The sequence below is a fragment of the Micromys minutus genome (assembly GCF_963924665.1).
Source record: "Micromys minutus genome assembly, chromosome: 23".
NCBI lineage: Eukaryota > Metazoa > Chordata > Mammalia > Rodentia > Muridae > Micromys > Micromys minutus.
The window spans coordinates 25,145,404-25,163,642 of NC_137958.1; the positions used below are offsets into that span (position 1 = coordinate 25,145,404).

Sequence of the window (18,239 nt, forward strand, 5' to 3'; positions counted from 1 at the left end):
AGGGAATTTTTCTTCTATGATTTTGTTGAAGATATTTACTGGCCTCTTAGTTGCTATTCTTCGCCCTCTTCTATTCCATTATCCTTAGGTTTGGTCTTCTCATTGTGTCTCACCAGGCCCGTGTCCCTGGATCACAGCTGTTCCTGGTGGCAGATGGCCTGCTGGCCTCTCAAATAGTTTTTAATTAATATTTTATCTGATGTTGACAACTTTAAGTAATAGCTATTAGCCTTTTGTGCTTCTTCTTTTGACGATTGTCTGTTTTATTTCTTTACTCATTTTGGTAGTTGACAATTTGGAGTGTTCTTTTACAGGCCCAAATATAGCTAATAATGCCTACAACAACACGGCATTAAAATTACTAAATGTAACATTCATTAAATGGGGAATTCTTAAAAATTTTATTGTGTAACTCACAATTTAAATTTATTTTACATTTCACCCCAAACTATCAAATGAATAAAATGGGGGAAAAAATAAAAATAACAAAATCAGATAAATGGGAAACAACATTTTTTTTCTCTAAAAAAATCATTTGTTTGTTTGTTTATATCCCAAATGCTGCTCCTCCTCCTGGTTCCCCCTCCCAGAGTCCCTCTTATTTTTCTCCCATTATTCTCTGAGAGACCTTAGAGAGGAAAAAAAAAAGAACCTGGTGTCCTTGAAATTCCTGCTTCTACACAGACACTGGATCACCTAGAATCTTAAAGTGAAAATTTTAAAAAGTTCAGTGTCTTCTCGGATGTTTCTAGGAGTTGTTTTTTTTTTTTTTTTTTCTAAGTCGCTTAACTCTGAATCTCTTTCAATCAACAGAATCCTAGAATGTGGCCAATGTTCAGCCAGAAATCTTTTTCTAAGACAGAGCACCCACTAGACCATTCGTAAATTATATGGAGTCATGTTTTATTATCTGTGATACATTCCATTTCCATGGGAGGCCATTGAGTTAGTCACCACAAGATAAGTCTGTGCTTATGGAGGGACAATTAATTGTAAACTGATAGCATTAATACATTCTTTGTAATCTGTGTAGGCATTGCGAAATATTATGTTACAGGACCAGTTATCAATACTGTGACACACTGAGGATAAAACAGTGCCAAAGAATTAGATATATGACAAAAATTACTTGTACATACACACATCTCTCATTATTTATCAGTGTATAAGAAGAGAAAATTAAAACACTTTACTGCACTAATATTTATTAGAACAATCTAGAATCCAGCTACAAGAACATGTTCTCATATCAGGTACCAATAGATAAACACTTAATGGAGCATACAACAAGGGGCCTCCCCACCAGGACAACATTATCTTTTCAATACTTGGGCTGTGACAGTCAATACTGTGACAACATTCAGGAGGGACCAGGTGGTTGTAAAGCATTTAATGGGGCTATAAGTTAGTCTGATTCTAGGTAAATACTTTGGCTGCAATTTCAACTAAATTTATGCTAAAACATGCAGAGACCACAGAAGCAGCCCCAACAATGTAAGCAGATGACAGAGTAGTGACAGCAGTCTGAGTCAGCATTAGAAAGGGGTAGCCTTGGTTTTGACTTAGTGGAAGAACACTTGCCTAACATGTACAAAGCAGCCATATCCAATCCCCAGCACCTTTAAAAATAAAAAAAGAGAAGAAAAACAGAAACAAGTTAGTCCTTCTTCTCCGAAGCTATAAATACAAAGCCTTTGAGAGTCTCCATAATTCTGTTACAGAAGTCATTTGCTTTGACTACATTTCTTGTTTAAGGTTTTATCTGTTCTGCTCTAGATTAATTGTAAGGCAGGATTAAATCCAGCTACTCTGGAGTCATGGATCTTTTTTCTAACCAGTGGAGGACCCAGAAGGAATGCATGGCAAGCTTTTTCAAAGGTCCACCTGGTGAGATTCTGAGGAGCTCACTCAAGTGGGAAAGACCAAGGCAGAACAAGGCAGGATTGTCAGGGTAACAATCAGCCCTGTTAACATGGTCTAAGGACACTTAGTAACATTCATTTTCAACAAGTGCAGTTTGGTACAATAGGGAACCACTGCTGCACACAATCAGGGCAGTGAGAATTATCCTAGAACACCACCTGGGCTTAGAAAGACAACAGGAAGCAATGTAACAACAAAAAACAACAATGATGCTATTTTTAGGTCTTAGACAATTTCATTAATTTCCATTGCCTGTTTGATTATATTTTTCATTGCTTTAAGAGGTTTATTTGTTTTCTATTTGAGAATTTCTACCTGTTTGTGTTTTCCTGTATTTCTTTAAGGGAATTATTTATATTGTCTTTAAAGGCCTCTGTCATCTTTATCATATAAGATTTAAGGTCACAGTTTTGTACTTCAGGTGTGCTAGGATATATAGGGATGCTTGTATCAAGAGATCTAAGTTCTGATAGTGACATATTTTATTGACTTCTGTTGATTATTTTCTTGTGTTTGCCCTTAATCATCTGGTTGTCTCTTGTCTTGGCTTCACTGGGTGTCCTGGGATAAGAGGTAGGTGAAGCTGTGTGTTTCAGGTTAGAACAGGCCACCTGAGAGATAGGTGAAGCTATAGGGTGGGGCATGGTGCACTCATCTGATCACCAATTGCTACAGTTATTGGCATGGACTGAAATAAGGCTGCAGCTGTGACATAACCAAAGATAACTTGTTGTAGACAACTTTAATCCTGTGCAATCATGTCAGAGGCTTGGCAGAATGCAGCTGGGTCATTTGCTATAGTCTCCTGGGTCTTTATAATCCATAGCTCTTATGTTTGACTCATAGGTGAGGCAGATTTGGCTGAGCAGTGGGAAACCTGGGAGGTTCCAAGGTCTCTAGGCTCTTGTTTCTGCTGCTGTTCTATTGAAGGTTGACTCTACCAGGATACCTTGTTGGTAGAGGTGGGGTGGTGAACCTGTGACTTAAGAAGTTTTCAGGTACCTTGATTATGAATATGAAGCACAGGTCTCCCACCACCACTTCCTGAACACTAGGCTCCTTGAGTCACACAGGAATTGAAACCTAATATTTTCCTCAGCTCTTGCATATCCAATGGTCACATGACAAGACATAATACATGAAAATCCAACATATGCTGATAGAATTGTGTATTAGTAAATAAAAATTAGCACATTTGAATGGGGTCAACTGAGGAGACTAGATTTAGAAAACTACTTTTCAAATGGATTTTTATCTCTTCTATTGTATTTCAACAACCTTGAAAAAGCAAAAGAAACAAGTGACTTTCTTATACCATACTTTTTGTCCTAATCTCAAGGGATTAGGAACTTTCCAATGTTAAATGCACATATATAAGCTTAAATGATACCACTCACTTCCCACTCTACCAGAGACACCAATGTTCAGCAAGTTATCCTGCTGAAAAGCACAGGGGCATGAAAGGAAAAAGGCCAGAGAGGTCATTCAGAGCTGTTATACATTCCAAAGGACAGTTCATTATCTTTACTTAGTTTGCATGCTTGCCCAGTTCATCTGTGGGAAGAATGGAGTAGAAGACACCTGATCAGAGTTAGCATCTTCACCTAGCGAGGCTTCTGAATAGGACTGCATTATATCAGAGAACCTTCATTTATGTTAGGCTGAAATCCCAGCAACTTTCTATTCAGAAAACTGAAGCATTTCCATGACTACAGCATTCTTATGTTATACAGCTAAGGTAAGTCAACACTTATCTTGAAATGAGAGCAATATACCATTGTTTCAAAAATAAATGGAGTAGAAGACTGAATCAAAAGACCCTGCTCATGTTTTTCATTTTTGCCATAAGTGCTAAATACAGAGAGCCCATTTGTTTTAATAAAGTTCTATTATTGCATGCTTACTACTGCTAGATTATTTTACAGACATGTTATGTATGCTAATCATCTTGGAATCATACTTTAAGATGTATATAATATCTGTGTGACAGATGAGAAACTGAGACACAGAGAATCTGAGAAGCTTCACCAATATTAGTAAATAATAGTAATTAAGGAGAAGGCATGGAATTTCCCTGTGTTGTATTCGTAAAGGAAAAGTCAGGGCAGATTAATTATTGAAGATGCTGTGACATTAATTATCTGAAGGAAAGGAAAATATAATTTCCTTCACCCAGTTGAATTCTCAGATGGAATTCTTATAACAAAACGAAGATCAATAAGAGGAAATCAAACACAAATATTTGCAAACTGTATATATATGTTACATAATACATAATAGAATTATAATACATATGTATATTATATGATGCTTACATGTATATGAGATTCCTAGGATATAAGTAATTTTCAAAGAAGTGGCTTAGAAATCCAGCTTTCACGCATCTTCCTAGAGTCCTAATTCAGTTCTGGAATCATCTTGACAAAGGCAAGGGACACGGATCCTCTGGGAGAAGAAAACTGTGGGAGATCAGCTTGTTAGTAATGTTACATGACTGAGAGTGATCTAAAAGTGTCTCGCAATCTGTACAAGGGAAAAGAGGCATTTTCAACAGTCTTATATCTTTACGTTAGGAGGGAAAGAGTAGAGAGCCTTGTCTGTTTTAACTTTTTTCTACCTTATGCCTAAACTCATTCTTTACATACATATACACAAACATACACATACATGTACATCAGACTTATGTTTTCTTTTTCCCTGTTTTACATTCCAATGGCAAATTCCCTTCCCTCTTTTCCTTCTTTTGCCCTAGTTCCTCTGTCTTGATCCCCCTCCCCACTTATTCACTCTTTTTTTTTTTCTTTTCAGAAAAGGGCAGGCATCCCATGGGTATCAAATAACCATGGCATATCAAGCTGCAGTAAGACTTGCTCATAGTGAGGCTGAGAGTGGCATCCTTAAAGTTGGCAACAGAGTCAGAGAGAGACCCTGTGTCCACTGTTAGGAATTCCAGAAGAAGATCAAGCTACACAACTGTAACATAGGTGTTGAGGGCCTAGGTCAGTCCCATACAAGGTTGTCCATTCTGGTAGATTTTGTGGGTTTTCTTGTGACATACTTGAACCCACTGGCTTCTGCAATCATTTCATCCCTCCTCTGCAGGATTCCACTAGCTCCGCCTAATGTTTGGCTGTGGGTTACTGCACCCCTTTTCAGCAGTTTCTAGATGAAGCCTCCCTGATGACAATTGGGCTAGGCACCAAAGTACAAGATAACAATGCTAAAATCCATAGAACCAGAGAAGCTAGGTAACAAGGAAGGCTCAAGGGAATACTTGTCTCCCTGTGAGGGAGAAATAGAATAAACATTACAGGTAGATGGTAGTGATGTTGGGAAGGAGGGTGAAGGATGTGTTTGAGTTGGGCAGTGGGCTCTGGAACAGGAGAAATCAGTTTGAGTGATGATCGAGGCAGGGAATTCTGTGTATGCATGCTTTTGGGGGGCTGCTTTATTGGGTTCTATTATCTACCACCCTTCCAAAACATATTTCATCTCAATCTCTTCGACCACCACCCCAACACTAGGTAAGAGAGACAGATTAGAGGAGAAAGTTAGAGGTAAAAGGGGAATTAGACCTCTTTAGACTACTTCCTGATGATTAAAGGAGCCAAGTTTCTTGGGGAAAGTCCAATCTCCATTATCAGGATATCTCCAACCAGCAGTCCAGCAAAACCGCTAAAGCAGCACCAGAAACCAGCAGCAACAAGACCAGAGAACCAGCAACAGCAGGGGCCAGAAGCAGATGGGGCAGTAGCAGGGGTGAACAGAAGCTGTCATGGGCTCTCTAGGGGCACTTGCATTTATATCTTCTTGAGAGTCTCCAAAATTCGAAACACAAACGATCTGCAGCTTGCAGAAGTCACACCCCTCCTAGAACATGAGACAATCATAGTATATGGCTGGGGACAGTCTGAAACAGCCCCATATTCCAACCTATGATTTAAACAAAACATTCACATTAAATAACTGCTTTAATAAAAACAAAATTCTCACTACAGCACTAGGAGAAACAACGGGAATCAAGGACATCTTTGGGATGAGCTAGAAACCTCATGCAATGGAAACTTCCAGCAATCTATATGAATGTCCCTAGCTAAGACTCCTAACAACAGGGGATGAGGAGCTTGAACTTGCCATCTCTTGTAAGGCAAGATACCTGGAGGGCTTAGGACATCTATGGGCCACAAAACCTTTGACTTACAATTTGTCCTGCCTACAAAAGGAGCAGGGATAAAGGTACCACAGAAACTGTGGGAGTGACCAGTCAGTGACTAGTCGAGCTTGAGATCTATGCCAGGAGAGTGAGCCCTTCCCTTATATTGCCTGGAGGGTCAGGACCCAGAGACTGGAGAGCCTAGAAACCTAGGATAGAAAGTTATTGCTAATGATATCCTGCTACGACCATTCTTAAAATGTAGTAGTATATTTTAGGGTTAATACTTTTTGATAGTATTCATACCTGACTTTTGAAATTTTCTGCCTTCCAGTTCTTTTCCTTGTACTGAAAATGTTATACTTACAGCAGCTGTTAATAAGTAGGAATTATTCTTTTTTATCTCTTATTTCTGTTTTTATGAGCCCTTATATGTAAACAACCAATATGCCAACATATACCTCTATCGCTAATAATGAATTTGTGATATCCCAAATGTGTTATCATTAATTTGTTTCTCAATTGGTTAAGTTAGTCATGGAAAACTTTCCTTTTTAATTCATTTTCCAGATATGGTCATTAAGAGGGCTAAGTAAGAAATATGAATACAGAAGTGTTAAAAATAGACCTTGGGGAATATTAAATACCTTCTGGATTTACTATTATTACTTTCAAACAGTCCCTTTAGCAAAGTCATGTCTGAAAATTCATCGATGGTGTTTAAATTGCAAATAACTGTTATAGTACCTAAAACTAATAAAAGTGTATTTAACAAAACCTTATAGCCTACATCTTTTGCTTTGACTAATTGTAGTGATATTTATTATTTATAATACTAAGTACTAGTGAGATTTAACTATACCATATTTAATTTAATCTAAAATGTCACCGGTAATAGCTTACATATTTATTTTTACACTATTAAGAAAGAAAAATGTCTATAATTAATTCTAAGAAACTATAGAATCTGATTTTCTATTCACCCACAAGCTGTGAAAATTTGAAATTAAAGTAGAGGCAGTGGTCAGACTACCCATATTTCATAGATATATTATTGAACTCCTTGACCCTATTGGAAATTTCAACAGACCTGTTTCTGCTGGAACCAATCTGTAAAATTAACATAGAACAAAAATTCTATAAACCTGTCCCTCCATCATGGCTGTGAACTATACCGCCAACCCATAACAATATTAGACTGCTGAATTTAAACCTGCATTTAAATTCAGATGTCTTTCTAAGAGATAAGCAAATAAAATATTTCCTTTTCAGCATCTAAAATAGGTACTCTTACATGTATATGCAGGTGCAACTGTTTTTTTGAGTGGGCTTGAAGCAGAATCTACAACTTATAAAGACTCTATATTAACACAAAGCTAAAAGATTCAAATAGACTTCACAAAGCATATTACTGGTTTCAGTATTTCTTTCGATTTGGGTAGTATTCATCAAAATGAGATATTTAAAGCTACCAAATAAAGATACACACTTGACACATAATGTCAAGGAATATTTACCATTTTATTTTTGTATTGTCATATTTTTGCTTTCAATTTTCAAACCCATTAGAAGTTGGAAAAGATTGAATATAAATTCCTGTTAGTGAGGTTTTTTTTTTTTCAACTACTGTTTCCTTTTCTTTGAGTATTATTGCCACATTGGCATGTTTATTCATGCAGCTTGTTGATTCATGTGTTTATTGTTCTTGTTTATATCTAGTGCACAGTTGGTATTGCAATGTATGGGCCTGTGAAGTGAGACTCTTGGTTTGAAGTAGCTGGCCCATAAAAGTAAGCTATTAGATTAACAAGGCTGTGCATTAAAGCAGGGAATCTCTGCAAGGCTGATTTTTCAGTCTATCACTTCCAAACCAGATGAGAGAGAAAAATGACTGAGCATTTGCATAGTTCTGGAGTCTGTCTGGAATGATTTGCACACTTTAACTAACTGTAGCTGCAACTCTTAGACACAGGATTGTGCCAGAGCGGCTCTATGTTTTTTAAATACTTTGTTTGCTGTTATCTCAGGAGTATCACCCAGAACAGCAGAGAACAAATACCCAGAAGAGCAGAAAACAAATACAGATTTGTCACAACCCTCTAGTACTTCAGTTCCCACAAATTTTATGTCCGTATGAATGACTGGGGTACAGGATATTTCTCTTCATGTAAAGTTTATTTTACGTGTGACTTGCTAGGGGTCATAGATCCTAACCTATAAATGACACAGCAGGCTAGGATGCATTTGTGATAATATAAGGCTAGGGAATATTGTTTAAAATATTTTGTCACATTTTTAAAGTATAGCTTTTGTAGTTACTTTTAAATTTCGGAGTTTTAAACAATTGCTAATGTAGAGAGTTTGGGCTTCTCCATCTCAAGCAAAAATATGAATCTCACATATATTGGACCTTACCTCATTTTCTTTTTTCTCTTCATACTTCACAACCCCAAATCCCTAGTGGATCCTACCCACTGCCAGAATAGTGACAGTAATATTGGTTTTTGTTTTGTTTTGTTTTGTTTTTGATTATCTCCTACAAGTCTTCCTCTTATAGAAACTCTCTGCATCTCTAATGAGCTGTCAATGGATCCTTTGGAGTTAGTGAAATCTTGACTTATAAACAGGAATTAAAGGCTTAAGCCCAAAAGAAATTATCTGTATGAGATATGATTTATCACATATACCACTATATCTGAAGCATATTTCTCATCTCCTATTTGAAGAGAGTATTAGGTGTGCTAAAGTGAATGGCAGGCTTGCTGAGCACCTGCTGAAGTTCACCTAACACTGAAGTTTCTCACTATCCGTGACTTTTACTTTCTCCCCTGTTATGTTCATGTGTATAGCTGGCAGGTGTGGAGCTGGCTGGGGCAGTGATCTCTGAGTTTTTGGCTAGTTTATACCATTGAGTACACAAGGCAGTAAGGAGAAAAGCTGAAACAAATATGAGAGCTTGGTTGCCGTGTTAAGGTGGGTTCGAATACGTAATGATTTAGTGAGTTCTTCCATCCCAATCTCAAACTTCTAACATAGAAGGTGACTAAATCATAAGCAGGCTTAACTGGATTCTAGTCAAATTGTCATCTGGAAGAAAAATGGAGTGCTTTTATCATCACTATCTGGAGTCCAGCATGCTTGTATTGTTTCATGTCATGCCATTGGTGTATGTGTGTGCATGTGTCTGTGATATGTTCACACGTATCAGGTGTGCACGTATGTATGTGATTATGAAAGTTAGGCACCTTTATTGCTCACAACCTAATAGTTTTAAACATATTCACTTATTTGTTATGTGTTTATGTATCTGTATCTTCGTGTAACTGTATGCACTTGTATATGCAGGGAAGCATGGGCAAAGGACAGGAGAAAACATCACATATTTTCCAGTATCACTTTTCATTGGAGACAAAGGCCCCCTGAATCTGGGGCTCACATTTGCAATGCTAAACTGAGATCTAGTAAGCTTCTTCCTTCTCTATCAGCTCAGGTCTGGGGTTATCAGGGTGACCAGATGCCTGGTTTTTTTTTTTTTAAGTGCTGGGGTCTGAATTTCTATCCTTATGACCACTCAAAAAATCCTCTTAACTTCTGAAGCAGTTCTCCATCCTCTTTACTTCATTTGTTGAATAATATTAAGGGAATTGAGAACTTGTGGGTTTGGCTGGCCAGTGAACTTACCAAATCCATCTCTCTTTGCCTCCATCAATGGAGTCACGGAAACAATGGTAAATGTCCTGCAGTGCTAGGGATCTCAATTCAGGTCCTCAGTGTGGACCAAAAAGTAGTTCACTGACTGAAGGAACTCTTCAGTGTCTTCATGTCCATTTCAAAGACAAGATGCATTCAAATATTCAATCAACTTCCTAGATGGGTTGTTTTCAAACTCATAGGAAGAATATCTGCCTTAGAATCAATCTCCTGCCCAAAGTCTTACTTTTATCTTACTTCTAGTTCCCTTTGCCCACACCATGGCATGTGCCACACGCTTTCAGTCTGTGAAGAATATTCAGTGAACCTTTCACTTTTTCTTGACCCTCATCTCTTTTCTTTCTTATTCCATTTTTTTTCCTCTCAGCTTTGAGGGTTACCCATGTCCCAGCTCTATTTTCCCTTCTTAGAAACTTCAAAAGTGATGGCCTTTAAGCCAAACTCTGAAACATAAATTCGTTCTTAATATTTATGTCCTAATTTGGCTCAGGCTCACTTTTTATATGTTAGATAATCCTGATTTATAAAATTTAAAACGTTTTGGGAATAAAAGGAAGTAGAAAGATTATGCAACAGATCCAGCATTATATTCTCAATTCAGAGCTAATATCTTTAATATTTATATATTTGCTTCATATTTTGCTATAATTATGAATGTTTAATGAAGACCTGAAAGCATCATCACCTCATGCCTTTCCCCTTGTCCAAAATGTGGAAGCCTCAGTTCTTCTTAGAAAATAAATAAGTGTATAGCACCCTCTCAGAGTATGGTACAGCTAGACCTTAAATCATTAATAATCCAAGAGATAAATGTTATGGCAATTTTGGTATTCAAAGATCATTATGTTTACACACCAAGAAAACTCTGACTGTTTCCATATTACATTCTGTTCTACATGTACTTTATGCTTATGGTAACTAGTGGGATTTCAATGCATGCTATCAAACCTCTAAAATAATTGCCAAAATGCTTTTAAAAATCTGTACATGTATTTCTCATCTTTAAATAAAGTTGTAAGAAAAAAATTGATTTTTAATGCTCTGAGGAAAATAGAAAATGTTATTTTACCCTAACATCTTCTGTTTGTTTGTTATTAAAAAAAAAAAAAAGACTTTCAGTACCTTCTGCCTCATGAATGGACCTTAAGCCTATATACTTTCACATACACTTGTATTTCAAAATCCCTTACTCATTTTGAATGCTGCAATTATTCCATAGTTTCTATCTTAGGAATGGTCAGAAGCAGATTTCCTATTTCAAGTTCTGATGAAAGCCAAAACAAGGAGCTTTACAAGGAACCTGTATCTTTGTGAAGATGTTCAGTGGAGATGAATTAGAAGAAGACTATTTTCTCCAGGTGTTTCTTATTTTAACTCTAATCCTAGAAGAGGGCACATGTGTTTTTACACAATTTTAACTATGTATATGGGAGGTCTAGTAGTTTTAGTGAGACAAAGTTAAAGAAATAGAAAGGGTTCTGCCTAGAAGATACTCAAAGCAGAAACAGAACATTATTTTGCTGTTTGCTTCCAAATTGTCTCATTGCAACCTGAAAATATTAATTAATGTAATTAATAATATTATCTTAATAAGTGCACAAAGACCAAATGTTACAGAGTCAGTGCTTATATAGTGAACAATGGGATGAGATTAAACAGTAGGTTCAAGTCTGGTAAAAGTAAAAAAAAAATAAAGCCAATATAAATAAAGTGGAAATGTTCTGTCTGTCTTTACGGCATTCTTAAATATGAACCTCCCCTTTACTAAAGAAGAAACTCTCAGTAAAAGCTTAGAAGATCTGAAATGAGGTTCCACTAACTTTTTTGACTCTTGTCGTTCTTGTAAGATTTTGAATAAGATGAGATAAATTGGACATTTCTTATCAGTGACATCCAAGCCCAATGACTTTGTCCTGGAGTAGAAGAGTAAGCAATAGAAGGTGGGGAGTATTGTGACTCTGAGAAATTAGAAATTCTGCATATAAGGGAAGACAGGTCCTTTTGTTTCTCAAAGTATGTGTACACATCCTTGATTTTCTCTTTGTGCCTGCTGTACTTAAAGAATGCCAGCACGCATTCACCAGCCCAATGCTAATGAAAAATTCAATTTTATTGAGCTTGTATAGAATGTGAAAATTCCAGAAACACTAAATTGTTAAAGATGTCTTAAGTTTATGCATAGTGGTCATACAGAATAGAGAATGGTGTAGATATGTGCCATTAGAAATTACATACTTAAGAGGTTAGCTGCACAAATTACAATAAGCTCATTATTACTAACGGCTCATAAGGAAGTCAGATTTCCATCTTAGTGGCTTGAGATACTGAAAGGTTAAGTATCTAATTCCTGAGACCCAGTTCTACAAATATAACTTTATTTGGGAATAAAATCCTAGAAGATGTGATTTGTTAGAATGACATTCTTGTGTGTAATAGGCCACCAAGACATTTGACATCCCTCTAAACAGTTGTTCTCAACCTCTGGGTTGCGACTGCCTGGGGGTAGTTGAATGACCCTTTCACAGGGGTCACCTAAGACCACTGGAAAATTCAGGTATTTACATTATGATTTATTGCAGTAGCAAAATTACAGTTCTGAAGAAGCAATGAAAATAATTTTATGATTGGACATCACTACAACATGGGGAACTGTATTAAAGGGTCACAGCATTAGGAAGGTTACAAACCACCCTCTGGAAAATCTGGACTAATCTAGGCTATCGGTTTATTTAAAGTCTTCTGCTGCTCTGACACTAGCATTTCTAAAGAATGGTAAAGAGAATAGAGAATTTAAATGACTTACGTAATGAACCATTGTTTTAGAAAATCTTTTTTCAAAAGCAACTGAGTCTTGGACTATATTACTCTGGAGTAAAACCATAAAAACACCTAGAATGTCAACCTTTGTGTAGGGAGATTTTCAAAGTGAACTTTTTCAATTTATATGGTCTCCCAGTCTTTTTATGCATGGTTCCCAAAGAACATGATGAAAGTGAAAGGCGGTGTTTCAATATCCTGGAAACAGAAATTGTTGATGCTAGATGTGTTCCTGTAGCACAACGTAAATGATAGTTATTGTTTCTCTGACTAATCATTATTGTTCAAAAGAGGAACAAGTTGTATAAATGTTATTTTAAAGTTAACAGAAACAAGCAAAAAAAAAAAAAAAAAAAAAAAAAAAAGAAGTCTTAAAGTCCCACAACACATACAAATTCTGAGATTCTCATACAAAATTAGAAACTTTTTAGTAGATAATCACACAATCTTGAAGATATTTCTTATTGTTCGGGTAATATTCCAAGAATATACATAATGTGGACAAGACTGAAAAATTCTAAGATGTCTAATAACTGAAAGATATCCAAATACAACTCAATTAAAAGTTGAACTCATGTTTTAAACAAACAAAAGCCCCACCTGTTTTACTAAGCAAGAAATATTTGAAAACTTGAGAATTTGGTATGTATAAGTAATTCTTAGTTTTAAGTATTTTGCTAAAAATTAAAGTTTTAGAGTAAAAAAAATTAAAAATTTCAAAAAAGAGCAAGCAAAAATATAAATTTCCCAGTAACAACAAACAAGATTTTAATATAATTACACAAATAAATTTTATCACATATTCATTTATATAGATATATATATATATACATGTAACTCTATGTGTGCACGTATATATACACATATAATTTAAGTTAAATTACGTAAATGCTTTTGAGAATTTACTGGAAGCATGAAGGTCCTGGTGCCCACAGATGTCCAGGGCAACCAGAAATGTTAATCGCACAGGTGTCTCTGTAAAGAAGGTAATATCTGTTCTTCCATCTAGAAGGCTGGGAGTTGGAGGTGATTAACAGCATGGTGGTTATCTGTGTTCTCTGTTGGGGCAAGCCATATCAAGCTTCCACAACCAGGACGGGAGGTGGTTCTTAGTTTAATTACCCTTTATTTATAGTCAGGGGCTCCCCCAAACTCCCACACCAGAACCAGAAATTAATAATAGCCCAAATGACCTCTACACTATCTATGTGAATGAGCCCATGCCAGATCCTTTCTTAGGCTTTTAAGCTAATACAGGTAGCATATGTCCTGCATATGTTTTTTTTGGGGGGGGGGAGAAATTACATGCTACCTGAGTTGAGTTTCGATGTGCTTTTGTTTCTTGAAGACTGGGATTATATTAAATACTCTGTTTAAATATTCTGGCTGTCAAGCACCTAGCATCAGATTCCTGAAGGTTGATCCAGCCCAACTCAGCTTGTCCAAGTTTTCATTCTCTCCTCTTCAAAGAATCAGTCCTTCTAAAGCCACTTATTTTTTTTCTGTCACATGATCCTTCTGCTCCACAAGACAGTAAATTCTAGGAGAGCAGTGCCTGAATTAGCCATTTTTTTAAAAAAAATATGAAATGAATGTGTTTATTTGTTACATGCTGATTCTATCAAAACACCATTTTCTCTGTGGTCAGAACCATTTGCTAAACCCTAAAGATAAGTTATTTTAAAGTTACCTTTTCTTAACAGCAGAGAGCACACTTTAAGAAAGGGAAGAAAGGGGTTGCTTTTATACATTCATTTATTACTGTTAGCTTTGCTTTATTTATGAAAAGTACATTAAGAGTTTGAGCTGCCTGTAGATTTTTGTCTAGAATAGAGCTCCTGGAAAATGGAAGTGGGAAGTGAAGAGTGAAGTAATTATACTATCATCTCAAAAATTAAAAAAAATATATATTTTAAAAATTACCTCTCCTCTGCATCTTTTAAAAACACTGACCCAGAATTCTTAATGGAAAGAAATATGTCTTTCTAAGTCACTTCAGTGGCTTAGAATATTTTGCTAATACATTTGAGAGCAGTGTATTCTAGAAGAATAAAGGGGTGAGGAAAGATACCCCAGGAGTAGAATCTTTCATTCAGTCTGACGAACTCCTAGTGATGCTCTGTTGCAGGCAAGCCTTCAGAAGATTTATTGACAGGCTGAGGCAACAAACTAAAAATGTACACTATAAATTATAAGGAAAACAAGTGCCAATTAGTGTGATTAAAAAAAAAAACCATGAAATACAAGGGGAAGAATTGATAATTCTGAGTGGGCACCAGCACCAGGCAGTGTTTTGTGTAGTATTCAAATATTCTGGATATAGAATAAAAACAGAGTTTCAAAAGAACAGGGTGGGAAGAGGGATGTGCACTGGGGCTGAGGAAAGGACATTTCAATGAAAACATGTAGAAATAATACACTGACAAGAAGGCTGATGGCTTTATTAAACCATGACAAGCAGCCTATCCTATAGGAGCATTGTGAATTGTGTGTGTGTGTGTGTGTGTGTGTGTGTGTGTGTGTGTGTGAGAGAGAGAGAGAGAGAGAGAGAGAGAGAGAGAGAGAGAGAGAGAGAGAGAGAGAGAGAGAGAGACTGTAATATAGTGAAAAAATCCCTCTAAAATTGATTTAAAACATGGTTTTTAGAGTTGAGGCTAAATGAAACAGACATCACAAGGCTATTATAAAAAGGTCAGTTCAGACAGTGTTGCTAATTTTAATTCTTTTCTTTAACCTCATTTTATTAGCTCTCTCTCCTTGCTCATTTGTGTGGCAGAGGGCAGAATGGCCCAGACTCTTTGAGCTCATATGAACTATATTTCCTTTACATGTTATTCAGCTACAGACTGAAAATCTGTTATTTAAGAGTCCAGACTAGGACCAGAAGTGCTTCACATGTGGTAATTTGGAATATATTCATGTAAACAATGAGATATCTTGGAGATGGAATCTAGAACAAAGGAAGAATTTTATTGTTTTTATTTACAACTCAAACTTAGTTTAAAGGGAATTTTAGACTTTTAGTAGGCCTAACTTCTGTTACCTTGCAACGTCGGGCACAGAAATATCAACTCAAGGCCTGATATTGACACTCACGGAGTTTTGGATATTTAGAGGATTTTGGATTTCTGATTTTCAGGATGGAGATTCTTGAACTATCACATAATCTTTTTCTACATCACTTCCCACAACATTAAATGACCTGAGGTCTATTTCAATTTCTTTGGAGTGTGGCCAATGCAAATAGGCCATGGAGACCCTGATATTGTAACTTTTAAGGAATTTATCTACATTGGATTATACTGAGATTATATTGAGTCAACATCAGAGATCTGGAAGCCAGCCTGCAGAGATTGTAAATATATAAAAACATAGGGTTATCTATTCCAAGCTCTTGCTACATGGTAGGTAGTCCTCAGCATTGGCAAAATGGAGTCTTTTGATCCACTGTGTGAAAGGAGTATTGCTTTCTAATTCTTTGAATTCAGTAGCTGAGGAATTAATAAAGTGTTAGAAGAGCCACATTTGCCTTTTCTTTTCATTTTTCTTGTCTTCTGCTTATTCGCACAGAAGTACACTTGTTTCTTCCGGTTTTATTTTAGGAATCTTATTAGGCTTATATTTGAGGACTCAGTCCCTCGTACCACTCTGAGAGGAAAAGAATCGTTGTAAAAGCAATAATATCAAAGTCTATAAAGATATAGAAAGATGAAAAAATGATTAAAGCCCTCTAACACATCACTGAGAGTCATGACCCTAAAAATGGCTAAAGTAATGTATATTTTCCTCTGAAGTTAAAATTTATTCATGGTGAATGTGGAAATTATAAACCAGCGAGGTATCAGGGACCAGGAAAATAAGTAAATGAAAGAAAAAAGAAGGGGTGGAGAAAAGGTTACCAATGACAAAACAAGAAATAGTGCTGGGGTGGGGGGTGCTGAAATAAAAAGAACAGCAACAAATTTCATCACAATGTTAAGAAAAATTGAACACAAAATCAGATAGAAGTGGAATAAAATAAACTATAAGAACTTTGTTTTGAAAAGGTGAAATTAAGATCAATTCAACATATTGCCAAAACTGTAGTAAAGGAAAAAAAAATATGAGAAATACAGAGACAATGAAACAAACAAAGCTACAAAAAAAAACCGTCTGCCTAATAAATGGACAAACAGAATTAGGTAGATATATGAATGAGAATAAAATTAAAACCAAAGATTTATTAAAATACAATAAAGTGAAAATATTACTAAAAGTGTAATTGTATGAACGGGGATACAACATGGTTTGGGGTGGAGACGAAATATTCCTCAGGCAGTTGCAGTTACATGAGTCGGGTTCCGTGGGCAGTTGAACTTGTGGACTCTTACTTTTCCTGCTGTTCTGTATTGGTAAAGAATCCAATGTTTACACTTCAGTAGCGCCCCTTCGCAGTGTATTGACGCCCTCTGCTGGCCACACTTGGCCTTGCAGTATGTGGGGTCGCGTACTCTGAACTTACCCGAATGTGGCTGATGCTCTAGGTGGAGAGCATCTCTCAGCCTCTCACAGAATGGGAAAAGCCCTCGTGGCACTAGGGTCTGTCTCCACACTTTCCAAGTATTGAACATCTGCTGGAGGAATGCAGCCATGGTGGATGTCAAGTGGTGCGCAGGAGTGCCAGTGTTCTCCGACAAGGCAGCTCAGTTTTAAACAGCAGGTTTCCTCCTGAGATGACACTCAGCCATCACCTACAGCCTCATAAAATCCAGACACTTCAGGCTCATTGCTGTTCTCACTCAAACCTGGAGCTGGATTTGAGCCTTGTGAAGTCTGAGAGCTTGTTCGAAGGATGGGAACGCCGTTCCCTTCCCAGACCCTTTGGAACGGCGCTCCTGGATTCTTCTTTTGCGGGAAGCTGCATGGCTGAGCGGTGCTTCACTTGGCTTAGTGTTCATGTATTGCCCATCTTTTTCTCAGCAGCCTTCGCTGTCAGTTAGTGTTTACCTCCGTTGGTTTCTGAAGCTCACTCTCGCTGTCTTTTCGGAGTACTCTATTCTTCCTCACACTGACACTTCCTAAGGACCAAGGCACATGAAAGTAAGCACTTTCTAGTCTTCCGTCATGCCTAGAAATCTTAAAGAAGGAGCATTTAACAATCCCTTATGAGTGGTGAAAGATTACTCTGGTGAAGTATTTTCTTCAGTAGATTCTCTCTGACATCATCATTTTCCCTTTGAATACTGCAGACTTCCTACTTTACCCATAGCCAGCCTGACTCACTCTGACTAATAAAAGAACTGTTGCCAATTTCCCTTTAATTTTTTATTTGAAAAAAAACCCAACAATACGACTCTACCAGTTGTGAATAGGATGGATTATTCTAGTGCTCAAAGAACAGAATTGACTTCATCCGCACGGCAATACTTTTGTTTGTTTGACAAATTGCAATCATTGTCCTTTATTGGAAATAACTTTATGGGTAGTATCCATTTGCAAATATAAATATTTCATATTCCTCTTGATGCCATTCGGACAAATACATTCAATATGGTATTATATTAAAATTCAACAGGGTAGAAGTGGAGATATATGCCTTTAATACCCGCAATCAGGAGGCCGAGGTAGGATGATCTCTGAGGTTAAGGGAGGCTGG

The 18,239-nt window shown here is 36.7% G+C and overlaps 1 pseudogene across 1 annotated transcript; it reads right to left on the bottom strand.

Moving 5' to 3' along the window:
• Positions 1–1,724: 1,724 nt before the first annotated feature.
• On the bottom strand, positions 1,725–17,235 carry LOC308435747 (torsin-1A-interacting protein 2-like; annotated as a pseudogene). The gene is made up of 2 exons: positions 16,933–17,235; positions 1,725–2,069 (listed from the first exon to the last, which is right to left on the bottom strand). The product of its transcript is annotated as a torsin-1A-interacting protein 2-like (transcript).
• Positions 17,236–18,239: the final 1,004 nt, after the last annotated feature.